Here is a 17,265-nt window from a genome sequence, read left to right as displayed (position 1 = left end):
TCCTTTGACACCTATCGATACGATTATTAACCGATAAAGTATCTCCAACTTACCCTCCAACTCATGAATCTTCAACGTTAACACATTCACTGTCCATGACCCGTACACGGGTCATAGCACCATGCTTTTTTATACGTCGCTAGAAGACAGGACAGTGAACGTGTTAACTCTAATTTACAAGCAGTAAAACAATTATTCAACTCCAGTTTGTGAAATTCGCTCCATAACAGATTTGGGAAGCCTTGGGTATCTAATTATTTTATTATGAATACCTGTTTATGTATATGTACATTAGGTTCTCATAGAATAACGAGATGAGTTTGTTTGCCTTTCTCGAGAAAGGTTTATTAATATTTCTGCAATATTTAAGTCCTCTGGTAGGAAAAGAGAAAGATTCTCCGCCATTCTTTGATCGTTTGATCTCTGTACGAAGGCTCGATTGCTCATAGCTAATAAGTATCATTGGAATTTCGATTAATTGCATCAGAAAATATTTTTCTATGGCTCACTAATAATAGATTATGGAGCTGTTCAGTGTAAGGAGTTTCTCGAATATTTCTGTTTACCTGAATCTCCAGGAGTCGTAATTCGGTGTATCTGTCTTAAACATCGTTTGTATCCTAAGATCCCCTGTTTGGGTGGCCACTTCAGACCTAACTCAGACCTTTTTCCAGGCAGAGACCCATTTTCTTCATAACTCTGCGCGATGCACTTCATTGCACAACATAATTTAAGTTCCTCGAGTTTACCCCAAAGCAAAACCTATCGTTTTATTGATTTCGACGAACAATTCCAGTCCTGCAGACATTTCAATGCATTTAGCGAACGTGTTGAAAGAATACTATACCAGTAAACTATTTAAGAGCGTGGATTCGACGACGCGACGCTAGGAAGATGACCGCTGGTTCGCGCAATGGCGCTGAGGAATCGCGAGCGACGCGACCAACTTGATTCCCAAAAGAACCCACGAGAAATCAGAATCGGTGAAACATTTTCAGTTTTAAAACTTCTCGAGGGTCGCGAGTCACAAAAGATTCGACAAAGCACGTTTGAATATCGAAAAAACAAACTGGAGGGGTTCTGTCGCGTTTAGAAGTCGCGCGCAAACGGAGCAAAATGTCGGAAATGGAAATTCGACGATGGTGTTCGTTCTTTTTCATCATTTTCTAGGTACAATGCAACTGATTGTGGATATGTATACTGTATTCTAACAATATACGATAGATTTTTGTTGCTAGTTGTGTATTTGTCCAAAATAATCAAATTCGAGATCGTACCCCACTATTTTCGCGACAGACTATACATTCTCTTCCATTATAATTATTTAGTGCTTTCAAAGTATCGTAAGTGGACCGATTATACGTATACTGTATACTATATGCTTGCTAGTTGTGTATTTGTCCAAAATATGCATCAAATTCGAGATTGTACCCCACTATTTTCGCGACAAACTATACATTCTCTTCCATTATAATTATTTAGTGCTTTGAAACATCGTAAATACACCGATTATAAGTATACGATATACTATATGGAACACTCATTTGTTGCTAATTGTGTATTTGTTGAAAAAATACATCAAATTCGAGATTGTACCCCACCATTTTCGCGACAAACAATACATTTTCCTCTATTATAATTATTTAGTGCTTCCTAAGCATCGTAGGTACACCGATTATAAGTATACTGTATACTATATGCTTGCTAGTTATGTATTTGTTCAAAATATACGACATCAAATTCGAGATTGTACCCCACCATTTTCGCGACAAACAATACATTCTCTTTCATTATAATTATTTAGCGCTTCCAAAGCATCGTAGGTACACCGATTATAAGTATACTCTGGCTATATGCAACACACATTTGTCGCTAGCTGTGTATTTGTCCAAAATAATCAAATTCACAATTGTACCCCACTATTTTCGCGACAAACAATACATTCTCATCCATTGTAATTATTTTGTGCTTCCAAAGCATCGTAGGTACACCGATTATAAGTATACTGTATACTATATGTTTGCTAGTTATGTATTTGTCCAAAATAATCAAATTCGAGATTGTACCCCACTATTTTCGCGACAAACTATACATTCTCTTCTATTATAATTATTTAGTGCTTCCTAAGCATCGTAGGTACACCGATTATAAGTATACTGTATACTATATGTTTGCTAGTTATGTATTTGTCCAAAATAATCAAATTCGAGATTGTACCCCACTATTTTCGCGACAGACTATACATTCTCTTTCATTATAATTATTTAGTGCTTCCTAAGCATCGTAGGTACACCGATTATAAGTATACTGTATACTATATGCTTGCTAGTTGTGTATTTGTTGAAAAAATACGACATCAAATTTTCAATTGTACCCCACTATTTTCGCGACAAACAATACATTCTCTTCCATTATAATTACTTAGTGCTTCCTAAGCATCGTAGGCACCCCGATTATAAGTATACTCTGACTATATTTGTCCAAAATAATCAAATTCACAATTGTACCCCACTATTTTCGCGACAAACAATACATTCTCTTCCATTGTAATTATTTAGTGCTCCCTAAGCATCGTAGGTGCACCGACACGCGCAATAAAATTTCCACTTCCGGCATTATTGCACTCGAGAAAGCTTCTAGGATCGGTTTACGAGCGGACGTCATCTGCGAAAAAACGTTCCGAGCGACCGGACACGCGACGGAGCACGCGCGCATTTTGCGCCCAGTCACCGACCCCCCCTCCCTCTTATCGGAAAACCAAACATAGCGTGCCAGGTAGGAACCCCTGCGAGGCGATAGCTATCGGTAACACCGGAAGTCCGTATCCAGGGGGACCCTCGAGCCAGACCCTCTGCTCTTTACCTCCCCCCGCCCGGGCCACCCCTCAGTCCGTTCTGGCACGCACTCGCGTTTTCCCGGCCCCGAGGTACCGTGCTTTTCCATTTCCAGAATTGGCCAAAGTGCCATTCATGCCGTCCGAACGAATGGCTCGATCCTTATCGCGCCCAGAGATCTCACGGTTCCTCGATCCTTGTCCCTCGACGTCTCTGGTTTCACGGAGGAGACAGTGTCCCCGAAAAGTGGCCAAAATGTGAATTACGACGTCGTTCGCGCTTCAGTTTCGAACCGTAGACTCTATAGTTACATTCGTGTATTCGAATTTGGCGCCAACGCGACGAAAACAACAATGGCGCGAGGCTGCAGGCTCTGCGGTTGCACTGGTGATTCAAATTAAGCGCCAAAGCGACGAGTGTCGTTAAATACGAAACTGTAGGCTCCACCAAAGCGACGGAAACTAAGTTTCGAGCAAAGTTGAATCAGCAAACGAAAGTACCACCCTCGAGCGTTTAAACGGTCGGCTACCGATGCGTTCGCGTTATTACGATTCTCGCTATCGCCTTGATAGATACATAATTGGCCAGAGCGTCGTGTCAGCTCGAGATTGTCCAAACTATCTCAAAATGGCGTATCCGCGGACAGCGTTCGCGTTCGAACATTACCAGCCGGGATGTTCCTTTCCAATAATATCGCGTCGAGCTATAGCTCGGATTGCCCGTTACGGGCCTAATTGGAAACCGCTGGTTAATTGCGTCGCGATTAGGTTACGATCGAACGCGTTCGTTCGCCGACGCTCGGGATAAATCGGTCGTGGTCTCCCGCAGATAACGTCGCTGGGAGTTTGCCCGTCGAACCCGCGGCATTTTCTCGCCAGGACGATTTATTGCACAAGTGGACGAGATGCTTGAAAAAATTCGTACCCGCGCCACTGCGAACGCGTACGAGCCTCGATGTATTATTGATGGAAGGCGTTGGGCTCGCTGGCCGATTCGCGGACAGTCCGGCGCGATTTCGACTAGCCAGTGGCACGGAGGTATCAAATTACAGCAGAGTTAGACAAAGAAAACAATCGCCTAGAAGGGATTGACTAATTTCTTTTTAATTTTATTTTTAGAAACACTAGAGTCAACTACTAACTCAGACCTTTCAGGTCGCACGCAAATATGCCGACATTTTACCAAATAATTTCAGTTTTTAATTGTGTAATGTCTCCGAGACAACCCAACAACAATATTGACAAGTTCGCAGAGGGTTAAGAAACTTAACATCGAAGATCAATTTTCGAAGGAACACTGAGGCAGATGCGGGGGCGCGCGAGAAGACGGAATAGATTCGGGAAAGGGCGTGCAAGGAGGGAGGGAGAAAGAAGCGGAGAGAATTACGTAGGTTCGTAAGTCAGTCTCGCGGGGCAACGCGGATTTCCGAAGATATCGGAGAGGTACGATCCCGGGGCCCGCCGCGGACCGGGCTTATCCGGGCCCGATCTGGTCGGACATTATAGGGCCCGACAACGCGCCGGGGTAGGGAGAGGCCCCGACCGCTCCGGGAGTATGGTAGAGCGAAAAAAGATTTTATGAAAATTGCCCGGGTCGCGCACGGCGCCCTTCGCGGCCGTGGGCGGCGAGGCCACGCCCACCTGGGACCCGACGCGTCGCGCCTCGCGCCGCCTAGTACCGCCCACCGACCGTTTCGCGCGCATCGCCGCCTCTCCCGCCGCGGCTCGCTGTCTCTCTTTCGTCCGCTGCTCCCCAGTGGGAGCCCGACTCGCCGCTAGCGCGCACGTTCGTCGCGTCTCTCTCTGGCGCCCTTCGTTTCGGGTCGGCTGCTGCCTCTGCCTCCGCCTCCACCACCGCCTCCGCCCCCTGCGACTCCATCGACCCTCTCCCCGCCCCGTAGCCCGGACTGCCTCGCCAGAGGTGACTGTCCAGGGCAGTTTCGAAGCCGCAGTCAACGGTTGCACCGCGTTCAGGAAGTAGTCTCGCTCGGTCGTACTGTTCGTTGTGCCCCAGCGGGTTTCTCGCCCAGTTCCTCGAGTGTTTCTCGAGTGTTCCTCGAATGTTCGCGATTCGAATCGCGTCAACGCGCACGCGTCAACGACTCTGATCCGTACCCGGACCGCCTGTGGGGTATCGACGACCAGGTGCCCAGGGATACGTCGCTGCGAACACGGTGTCGGGTCTCGGGGGTGCAGTGACAGAAATGTGCGCGCAAGAATGACGGGTGCGGTACCCGCGGAGCTGACAAGTGCGGGTGTTTGACGCGCGACGATCGACCCGATGATCGAACTCGAGTGGAAGCGATTCGCGCGAGACACGGTGACGCGATCGTTGGAGCTCGGGCGGGCAGGACTACCGCGGGAGTAGACGCGCCAACGAGAAGAGGAATTCGCACTGGGAGCAGAGGAAACGACGGAGAAGACCGAATTCGAAGTCGATCCTGATCGCGGACGGTAGGATGTCGAGCTTCGACGAGTGATCACGAGTGAGTACCATGGTTTCCTTTGCGAAAAATCAGTGTCCGGAACAACGGGCTTCCGGCCGTCTCGGTGGAGACGGACTTTTACATGACAGCCGGCGATAAACGATTAGTACGCGCGAGTCGTCGCGATTACCAGCCGTTCGTCGGGAAGGATACGGGCCGTTATCTTCGCGCTTATATCGCCGCGAGTTAACGCGACGATAAAGTTAATGGCGATGGCGGTAAGCGAGAAACGTGCAGCCCACGGTTACCGTTCTTCGTAATCCGGGGAATTCTGGAAAAATGCCGAATCGCCATAGAAATCACGAGGTCCACGCTTTCGATGGAACGTGAGCTCTGGGTTAAAGGATCTTTCAACTTGCAATTTTATCAAACGCGGGAATCATTTGTGAATCAGCTCGGACCGATAATGTACTATCCGAACTAAGAAAAAAGAACAAACCGACATAGTGATTTTCCTTTACTTGGGGGCACATCGAGTGCCAAAACGTACCATGTTAAGCTTGACACCTTAGTTTTTCGATTCTGATAACTATAGTTGAAGGATCGTTCTTTGTCTTTGTCTCAACTTTGGGGTTGTCGAAATCGTCGACTGTAGAGACAATTGCCTTCTAATTAGAATCCCCCTATTCGTATATCTTCCGTAATTTAAATTTAAAATCCGTTTTAATTGCAAAGTTTTATACCTCTTTTTGCCAGTAGAGATAAAGTATTTTCGATCGCGATTGCGAGCACGGATGGAGGAGCACAGAATGGAGGCTCGTGAAAACAGACATCGTCGAGCGTTGAACGATAGCTGCTACGGTTATCGCGATACATCGAAGCATGCCGGCACCGCCATTCTTTCTCTAGCTGTTCCTTTTATCTGAACGGCCATTTCCCGTAGGAACCACGAGTTACGCGATACGCGTCGAATCGCCCGCCAAACCGCCGTGCGTTCGATTTACAGTTAGTCGCGGACTCGTTTATCCGTACGTAGATATCCTCGCTGCGGAACCTTCGCTTTTACTTCGCGAGGAACTATGAATTTCTCGTGTTTTGCAGCCGAAAATATTACCGAGAACCGATCTGTTAATGGTTTTATAGCGTGCAGAGATCGTAAATTGTACCAGTTGGCCACTTACGAGCTTTGCATAGTAGGTTTATATCGGGTTCACCGCGCTTTGAATAGCACTCGAAGCATTCAAATCACTGTAATAGAGTAGAAAGAATAAGGGAATTTTATTTAGCTTTATACTGTGCGGAGATCATAAATTGTACCAGTTGGCCACTTACGAGCTTTGCATAGTAGATCTACATTAGGTTTACTGTGTATCCAGTAGGATGGAAAGCATTGAAATCACCGTAATAGAGTAGAAAGAATAAGGGAATTTTATTTAGCTTTATAGTGTGCAGAGGTCGTAAGTTGTACCCGTTGACAACTAATGATCTTTGCACAATACATTAATTTTACATCCAGTAGGATTTAAATTTAGTAGGAAAACAATTCCATTTGATTTGGACTAGTCGAACCATTTTTAATATTCATCGAGGGTCGAGTATATTTAAAAAATAGTAACAAAATTTAGGAAAAATAGATAATTGATCAGAGGGGCCGTATTTCCCACAACGAACGATGTATCCAGTAGAATGGAAAGCATTGAAATCATCGTAATAGAGTAGAAAGAATAAGGGAATTTTATTTAGCTTTGTACAATACATTAATTTTACATCCAGTAGGATTTAAATTTAGTAGGAAAACAATTCCATTTGATTTGGACTAGTCGACCCATTTTTAATGTTCATCGAGAGTCAAGTACATTTAAAAAATAGTAAAATTTAAGAAAAATAGATAATCTATCAAAGGGGCCATATTTCCCAAAACGAACGATGTATCCAGTAGAATGGAAAGCATTGGAATCATCGTAATAGAGTAGAAAGAATAAGGGAGTTTTATTTAGCTTTGTACTGTGCAGAGGTCGTAAGTTGTACCCGTTGGTAACTTACGATTTTTACACAATACATTAATTTTACATCCAGTAGGATTTAAATTTAGTAGGAAAACAATTCCATTTGATTTGGACTAGTCGAACCATTTTTAATATTCATTGAGGGTCGAGTATATTTAAAAAATAGTAACAAAATTTAGGAAAAATAGATAATTGATCAGAGGGGCCGTATTTCCCACAACGAACGATGTATTCAGTAGAATGGAAAGCATTGAAATCATCGTAATAGAGTAGAAAGAATAAGGGAATTTTATTTAGCTTTGTACAATACATTAATTTTACATCCAGTAGGATTTAAATTTAGTACGAAAACAATTCCATTTGATTTGGACTAGTCGACCCATTTTTAATGTTCATCGAGAGTCAAGTACATTTAAAAAATAGTAAAATTTAAGAAAAATAGATAATCTATCAAAGGGGCCATATTTCCCAAAACGAACGATGTATCCAGTAGAATGGAAAGCATTGGAATCATCGTAATAGAGTAGAAAGAATAAGGGAGTTTTATTTAGCTTTGTACTGTGCAGAGGTCGTAAGTTGTACCCGTTGGTAACTTACGATTTTTACACAATACATTAATTTTACATCCAGTAGGATTTAAATTTAGTAGGAAAACAATTCCATTTGATTTGGACTAGTCGAACCATTTTTAATATTCATTGAGGGTCGAGTATATTTAAAAAATAGTAACAAAATTTAGGAAAAATAGATAATTGATCAGAGGGACCGTATTTCCCACAACGAACAATGTATCCAGTAGAATGGAAAGCATTGAAATCATCGTAATAGAGTAGAAAGAATAAGGGAATTTTATTTAGCTTTGTACAATACATTAATTTTACATCCAGTAGGATTTAAATTTAGTACGAAAACAATTCCATTTGATTTGGACTAGTCGACCCATTTTTAATGTTCATCGAGAGTCAAGTACATTTAAAAAATAGTAAAATTTAAGAAAAATAGATAATCTATCAAAGGGGCCATATTTCCCAAAACGAACGATGTATCCAGTAGAATGGAAAGCATTGGAATCATCGTAATAGAGTAGAAAGAATAAGGGAGTTTTATTTAGCTTTATAGTGTGCAAAGGTCGTAAGATGTACCCGTTGACAACTTACGATCTTTGCACAATACATTAATTTTACATCCAGTAGGATTTAAATTTACTAGGAAAACAATTCCATTTGATTTGGTCAAGTCGACCCATTTTCAATGTTCATCGAGAGTCGAGTACATTTAAAAAATAGTAAAATTTAAGAAAAATAGATAATCTATCAAAGGGGCCATATTTCCCAAAACGAACGATGTATTCAGTAGAATGGAAAGCATTGAAATCATCATAATAGAGTAGAAAGAATAAGGGAGTTTTATTTAGCTTTATACTGTGCAGAGGTCGTAAGATGTACCCGTTGACAACTTACAACCTTTGCACAATACATTAATTTTACATCCAGTACGATTTAAATTTACTAGGAAAATAATTCCATTTGATTTGGTCAAGTCGACCCATTTTTAATATTCATCGAGAGTCGAGTACATTTAAAAAATAGATAATCGATCAAAGGGGTCATATTTCTCAAAACCAACAGACTTTTAAGATACCAAATTAAAGAAATAATTAATATTCGTGTTTCATATTCCTTGTACGCCGATCCCAGCCATTGTTTTCCGATTCCAATTAATTTCCATCGATGTACTTGACGAAAGCAAATAACAATGGCGACTTATTATTGGATTTCGACCGGTGAGAAAGATTGTTTGGTCGGTATGGCCGGGTCAGGAGTTTGGGAATGTCGAACGAAAGGGGACAGTCCTTTTAAACGGATACGAAACAAAGAGTACCCGGTTGCGCGCGCGATAACGTATCGCGAGGCGGCCGATACGAATAAGTTCCGGTCTTCCGCGGCCGACTAAGCGTGTAACTCTGTCGAAACGGCGCGGGCTGCGTCGCTTTCGGCGATAGAACGGGAAATATAGATAGATATTTATTCTCCAGAGACAATATACACCGTAAGAAACGTGAAATAATAGCCGTTTCGGCGACAGTGCCCCGAAGATCGTCGATTAGAATCCCAAATTGGACGAGAAACTCGAGATTCTCTGGTTCGTAACGTCACAGAGTCGTTTGTTGAGGGAACTTTCGATTGAATAAATTCTAACAGAATTTTCGAGTAATTTTGGGCCACATAAATTCTTCGAGTGTTTCTTGGATAAATAATCGGGTAAAAACATTTCCATCGATTCTCCTATTAAGTTATGGCAATTGAAAATGTTCTCGTGGTATTCCAGTGCTTTGCGTTTGGAATTTATTTTATTCCAGGTGTTCCGTCGCGAACGTTTCTTTACCTCTTTTATCACGGTTTTAGATTAAATTGCAATTATTTACGATTTTAATTTTCAACCGTGGAACTCTCGTTTCCCCCCACAGTATACGTATTGTGTTATTGTTTCGATTGCTGGGCGTTTCGTTGCAATTTGACACGAAATTTAAACTTAAAATTAATCGCGACGCGTATAACTGCTGCACAATTTAAAAAATGTAGTAAGCGGCCATGATGGAACACCTGCTGGAATAAAATAAATTCTTGATACAAAATACGATGGAATACATTGCAAAGTATTGCGTTTCATGCCTAACGTTCCCTGCGTCGTTTTGTCAGAAGACGCCATCTTAATTTTTTCGAGGCTAACCTTAAAAGGATCGAAAATCGTTGCAGTTGTCTAAATATTATCGAAAGGTGTCTAATCCATTCCATTTGATTCGAAATAATAATTTTAAAACGACAAAGCGTTAACGAAAAGATACATAAAACTTATCTAAATAAAATAAATACTGACGTGCAAGCACGTTATGGAAATGAAATGTCATTTTCAATAGGGGCTTCGAAAGTACAGTGCTCGAAAAATTATTTAATAATAAAATTCATTAATCGTAGAAAAGTTGAGACTACGCAATTTGACCCTTGGAATATTAGAAGCAGAAAATTTGAAAATCTGTAGTTTGAATCGGATTATTTATCGAGAATAGTATTGTCAGGAAAGAGTTCCACGATTCGAACAGTCTGATCGAGTATAATCCGGATCGTATTTGGACCAGCGAGATCCAACGTGGGCGAACCTGCGCACCTTTGGCTCGTTCTCATCCAGGGATCCTCGATTCTGACAAAATTTTTGTCTCGGTTTCTCCCCTTCCCTTCTCAGGGCACGAAACAGCCCCCAAAATCTTATATTTCCTATTTGGGTGGTTGGAAAACGGTAATCGAAGCTTTAGAAAATTATAGATACAACAAAATGTCCTCTCTGAATTTCCTATCTATATTCTTCATTGTTCTTGTGCAATAATATTCCACGGAATAATTTTATTAGGAATTTTTAAATTTGCAATGTTTCTGGACGTGTGAATCATTTGTAAATTAAATTTAATTGATCCTGTATATTTGGACCGATAATGTACTATCCGAACCAAGAAAAAAAAAAGTGGTGGGGATGCTGATGAATTGCTTCGAACAAACCGAGACTCTATCGTGATTTTCCTTTACTTTGGGGCAGATTAAGTGCAAAAAATACCATATTAAGTAACAGAAATTTTAGATTTGTTTGTTCTTTTACGATTCATTTATAAAGTAGATTAGAATCCATCGATGGGAGTTTTCGAATGAATGGAAAATTTTTATTCGTTGATCACGAATCTTATCATTTTAGCTATTTAACCAATTACCAATATTACCATTGTTGTTATCGGTTTGTTTACGATGTTTGGTGTATTTATCGTCGATAAACAATATTTATATTCGGTAACGAGAAGGGAAACGTCCACAGGGAGAGCTTCAAACGTGAATAAAATTGTACCATTTTACCAATTTTACCAATATTACCAATATTACCAATATTACCATTGTTATCGTTGGTAAATTGCATTTATATTCAGCAACGCGAAGGGAAACGTCTACAGGGAGAGCGTCAAGCTTGAATAAAATTTTACCATTTTACCAATTACCAATATTACCATTCTTTTATCGGTTTGTTGACGATGATTGTTGCATTTATCGTTAGTAAATTGCATTTATATTCAGTAACGAGAAGGAAAACGTCTACTGGAAGAGCGTCGAGTGTTAATAAAATTTTACCATTTTACCAATTTTACCAATTACCAATATTACCATTCTTGTTATCGACTTGTTTACGATGTTTGTTGCATTTATCGTTGGTAAATTGCATTTATATTCGATAACAAGAGGGGAACGTCAAGCTTGACTAAATTTTTACCATTTTACCAATTTTACCAATTACCAATATTACCATTGTTGTTATCGGTTTGTTTATGATGCTAGTTGAATTTGGTGAATTGCATTTATATTCGATAACGAGAAGGGAAGCGTCAAACGTGAATAAAATTTTACCATTTTACCAATTACCAATATTACCATTGTACTATCGACTTGTTTACAATGTTTGGAGCATTTATCGTCGATAAACAGTATTTATATTCGATAACGAGAAGGAAAACGTCCCCAATGAGAGCGTCAAGCGCGAATAAAATTGTACCATTTTACCATTTTACCAATTTTACCAATATTACCAATATTACCAATATTACCATTGTTATCGTTGATAAATTGCATTTATATTCATCAACACGAAGGGAAACGTCTACAGGGAGAGCGTCAAGCGCGAATAAAATTGTACCATTTTACCATTTTACCAATTTTGTCAATTACCAATATTACCATTGTTGTTATCGATTTGTTTATGATGCTAGTTGAATTTGGTGAATTGCATTTATATTCGATAACGAGAAGGGAAGCGTCAAACGTGAATAAAATTTTACCATTTTACCAATTACCAATATTACCATTGTTGTTATCGGTTTGTTTATGATGCTAGTTGAATTTGGTGAATTGCATTTATATTCGGTAACGAGAAGGGAAGCGTCAAACGTGAATAAAATTTTACCATTTTACCAATTACCAATATTACCATTGTTATTATCGACTTGTTTACAATGTTCGCTGCATTTATCGTCGATAAACAATATTTATATTCGGTAACGAGAAGGGAAACGTCCACAGGGAGAGCTTCAAGCGCGAATAAAATTGTACCATTTTACCATTTTACCATTTTACCAATTTTGCCAATTACCAATATTACCTTTATTATTATCGACTTGTTTACGATGTTTGTTGCACTTATCGTTGGTAAATTGCATTTATATTCGATAACAAGAGGGGAACGTCAAGCTTGACTAAATTTTTACCATTTTACCAATTACCAATATTACCATTGTTGTTATCGGTTTGTTTATGATGCTAGTTGAATTTGGTGAATTGTATTTATATTCGATAACGAGAAGGGAAGCGTCAAACATGAATAAAATTGTACCATTTTACCATTTTACCAATTTTGCCAATTACCAATATTACCTTTATTATTATCGACTTGTTTACGATGTTTGTTGCATTTATCGTTGGTAAATTGCATTTATATTCGATAACAAGAGGGGAACGTCAAGCTTGACTAAATTTTTACCATTTTACCAATTTTACCAATTACCAATATTACCATTGTTGTTATCGGTTTGTTTATGATGCTAGTTGAATTTGGTGAATTGCATTTATATTCGGTAACGAGAATGGAAGCGTCAAACGTGAATAAAATTGTACCATTTTACCATTTTACCAATTTTGCCAATTACCAATATTACCATTATTATTAACGACTTGTTTACAATGCTCGGTGCATTTATCGTCGATAAATCCCATTTATATTCGGTAACGAGAAGGGAAACGGTCCGAGGGGGCGAGCGTCGAGGCGACACAGTGCCCTAAGTGCTCCTAACGCTGGCGATGGTCCCAGAGAAAGGGTGGGCGATGAAAAAAGACGGGGCGCAGCGTGGCAACCGAGATGGGCCCACTTTCTCCGGGAACAAGACGAGGCGCCGGGCGACAACCAATTAGGCCTAAAAACCGGACGAAGTGTCCTCGTCGGACGATGCCGCCGCCGCCGTCGGCGCCGTCGCCTCGATGGAAAACCTCTCAGGGGTCCCCTTTTGCGCCACGACGCCCGTTTCCCTCGAGTGCCACGATACGAGTTCAAGAGTCCACCGAGATGGGCCTGCTTTGTGTACACCGCGCGATCGCTCGCGCCACTTGGCATTTTTTCCTCTTTTTTCCCCCTCCCCCCACCACCCGGTATTTTTTTTCACACAGAAACACGGTCGATCGACTCGACGCTTTTCCACTAAAAATTATAATAAAATAGTGTTAAATTCTGGAAAGAGGAACGATTTTTAATAGTGTATTTCCACCTAAAATTGCGAATTCTCTGTTATCGTTGGGTTCTGATGCTATGTGTTCAATTTCAATAGTTAGGAGTTTGCATAACCGTGCAATTTAAATTTTAATCTTATCTGTAACACGGTTAACTTACAAAGTAAAATTTGCGTTATCTGGATCGTCAATGCCACCGGAATGCATATCATCTGTAATTCTTTATTTATTATTTTATCATTTATTGCTCTCCACGAGTGTACTTATTTAGTATATTATATTTACGTAAACGTGTCCTTTGCAGTGGAAGTAATTAAATATGTAAATGATCCTTGCAGTGTAACGTATTGTTCAAGGATTGAAATTTATAGAAACAGCATTTACCAGAAAGTAATATTAAAACAGTTGATTAAATTTTTTTCAATCCTCTCGGGCTCCTATTGGCTAGTAACATGGCGGCCAAGGGCACGTGTCCCTTCTGCCATCGCCTTGTCACGGTCCTGCTTCCAATGCATTTATGATGATTAGCATCCGGCGTCGTGCACGGTTGCAATCGCAATAATAAACCGAACTAATTAAAAAAAAGAAAATAACAGCGTAAATGTGGATTTCGATCTCAAAAAGGATGAAATAACTAACATTATCTAGCAATAGTGCTTAGTATCTTGCCCAATAACACTCGAAATCTATAATTTAACCCTCTGTGGGCGGTCATTTTGGTTCATGGTAAAGAATTTTAAGAAAAATAACATCCATTCGAATACCACTTTCCCCAACGTTTGAATTCTCTTATAATTCAATAAATTACGCGATCAATATTCTTAGAATAATTTACCAATTAAGTAGCATGGGGTTTCCCCACCTGAAATCTACAATTTAACCCTCTGTGGGCGGTCATTTTGGTTCATGGTAAAGAATTCTAAGAAAAATAACATCCATTCGAATACCACTTTCCCCAACGTTTCAATTCTCTTATAATTCAATAAATAATGCGATCAATTTTCTTAGAATAATTTACCAATTAAGTAGCATGGGGTTTCCCCACCTGAAATCTACAATTTAACCCTCTGTAAGCGGCCATTTTGGTTCAAGGTAAAGAATTCTAAGAAAAATAACATCCATTCGAATACCACTTTCCCCAACGTATGAAATCTATTATAATTCAATAAATTACGCGATCAATATTCTTAGTATAATTTACTAATTAAGTAGCATGGAGTTTCCCCACCTGAAATCTACAATTTAACCCTCTGTAAGCGGCCATTTTGGTTCAAGGTAAAAATATCCACAAAAAATAACATCCATTCGAATACCACTTTCCCCAACGTTTCAATTCTATTATAATTCAATAAATTACGCGATCAATTTTCTTAGTATAATTTACTAATTAAGTAGCATAGGGTTTCCCCACCTGAAATCTACTATTTAACCCTTAACGGGCGGCCATTTTGGTTCAAGGTAAAAAAATCTAAGAAAAATAGCATCCATTCGAATACCACTTTCCCCAACGTATGAATTCTCTTATAATTCAATAAATTACGCGATCAATTTTCTTAGAATAATTTACTAATTAAGTAGCATGGGGTTTCCCCACCTGAAATCTACAATTTAACCCTCTGCGGGCGGTCATTTTGGTTCATGGTAAAGAATTCTAAGAAAAATAACATCCATTCGAATACCACTTTTCCCAACGTATGAATTCTCTTATAATTCAATAAATTACGCGATCAATATTCTTAGAATAATTTACCAATTAAGTAGCATGGGGTTTCCCCACCTGAAATCTACAATTTAACCCTCTGTAAGCGGCCATTTTGGTTCAAGGTAAAAAAATCCACAAAAAATAACATCCATTCGAATACCACTTTTCCCAACGTATGAATTCTATTATAATTCAATAAATTACGCGATCAATATTCTTAGTATAATTTACTAATTAAGTAGCATGGGGTTTCCCCACCTGAAATCTACAATTTATCCCTCTCTAAGCCGCCATTTTGGTTCAAGGTAAAAAAATCCACAAAAAATAACATCCATTCGAATACCACTTTTCCCAACGTTTGAATTCTATTATAATTCAATAAATTACGCGATCAATTTTCCTAGTATAATTTACCAATTAAGTAGCATGGGGTTTCCCCACCTGAAATCTACAATTTAACCCTCTGTAAGCGGTCATTTTGGTTCATGGTAAAGAATTCTAAGAAAAATAACATCCATTCGAATACCACTTTTCCCAACGTATGAATTCTCTTATAATTCAATAAATTACGCGATCAATTTTCTTAGAATAATTTACCAATTAAGTAGCATAGGTTTTCCCCACCTGAAATCTACAATTTAACCCTCTCTAAGCCGCCATTTTGGTTCAAGGTAAAAAAATCTAAGAAAAATAACATCCATTCGAATACCACTTTCCCCAACGTTTCAATTCTATTATAATTCAATAAATTACGCGATCAATTTTCTTAGAATAATTTATCAATTAAGTAGCAGGGGGTTTCCCCATCGATCCAAAAAAAAAATTCTCGAAACCGAAGCGTCGAGCGACTCTCGATTCGCGGTGCACTGAAACATGCAATTCGACGATTTATAGGTTATCGTAGTCGAAACAAGATCTCGCGGTGATTTTTCACGAGTTTGATCAGCGGGCCCAGGAACGACGATAATGGAACGAGCGCTCGCCGTCGTCGTCGCTTCGTAAAAGCGGCAGCGGAACGGCGACGGCCGGCGTCGGTCCGCAGTTCGACGCGCGAATAAACCGTGTCGGCGATCGCGAAGCGCGCTTAATTTACCGTAATAGCGATTCCGCGTATCGGATAGGATATTTTTATTGGCGTTCGCTTTCGGTACGATACGCGTTTATTGAATGTCGTGTTTATCGGGGATCGTAAAACGATCGTTAATGCTTTTACGAATCGATAACGATCTCCACGGGTTCTCGTAATAATGACGTTGCCACGCTGTCTGCCCGTCGGATCGATAAGATCTGAAACGATCTCCCGGCTCGTTCGAGATCACAAATAGGAGGAGTTTCGTAATTTATCACGCGCGTTTTTCGGGTTGTGTATCTCTAGACGCGACACCGATTCGACTCCGTGGACGACGGGTACCATGCAAATTCCCCCCTCCCCCTCCCTCCCTGAGGAGACCTATCCGTCGATCTCCGGCCTCGACCCCGCGCGAACACCGATCGATGGATCCGAGAGTCGCCGTGGAGCAGCGAATTTTTCATCTCGCCGACCATGCACCACGGTCTGGCTTCGTTTCCCTTTGATCAGGACCGAGACGCTTTCCAGAGTAGGCACTCTCGATGCTTTTCAACGGTCGAAAATACCGGCAAACTGGTTTCGTTCCGTCTACGCATCCACCGGGATCGAACGGTATCGATATCGAAACATCGACCGTGCAGACTCGCGTCTCGTGCCTCCACTTCGGTTGGCTAGGTTCTTTCTGTATTCGTCATCGGCCAGTTGACGATATTATTGAGTGCTATAAAGTCTGGATCGAGTTCTAGAGCTCCAGAGTTGGTCAAACTCTAGTTGTACCTGTTGTTCGATACTCCCTTAAGTTGATTAGATCTTTCATCTACTATATTCGTCACCAGATGACCATTGATAGCATCATTAAGTGGTATAGAGTCTTGCTCTAGAGTTCTAGAGCCCCAGGTGTGATCAAACTCTAGTTGTACCTGT

At 40.4% G+C, this 17,265-nt stretch overlaps 1 protein-coding gene across 3 annotated transcripts in view; it reads left to right on the top strand.

Annotated features, from left to right (window-relative positions):
* The window catches only part of LOC143351434 (uncharacterized), a 92,791-nt gene that overhangs the window by 12,963 nt on the left and 62,563 nt on the right, over positions 1-17,265 (top strand). For 2 of the 3 annotated variants that reach the window (XM_076782911.1, XM_076782913.1), the window contains exon 1: positions 4,794-5,319. The exons of the other annotated variant lie outside the window; for it this stretch is intronic. The gene's annotated coding sequence lies outside the window, so the exon portion shown is untranslated. Of the gene's footprint in view, positions 1-4,793; positions 5,320-17,265 lie in introns of those variants that run through there. 3 annotated transcript variants of the gene reach the window in all.

Source organism: Colletes latitarsis, chromosome 2 (genome assembly GCF_051014445.1).
Source record: "Colletes latitarsis isolate SP2378_abdomen chromosome 2, iyColLati1, whole genome shotgun sequence".
NCBI classification, from domain to species: Eukaryota; Metazoa; Arthropoda; class Insecta; order Hymenoptera; family Colletidae; genus Colletes; species Colletes latitarsis.
This window is presented reverse-complemented; position numbering and strand designations above follow the sequence as displayed.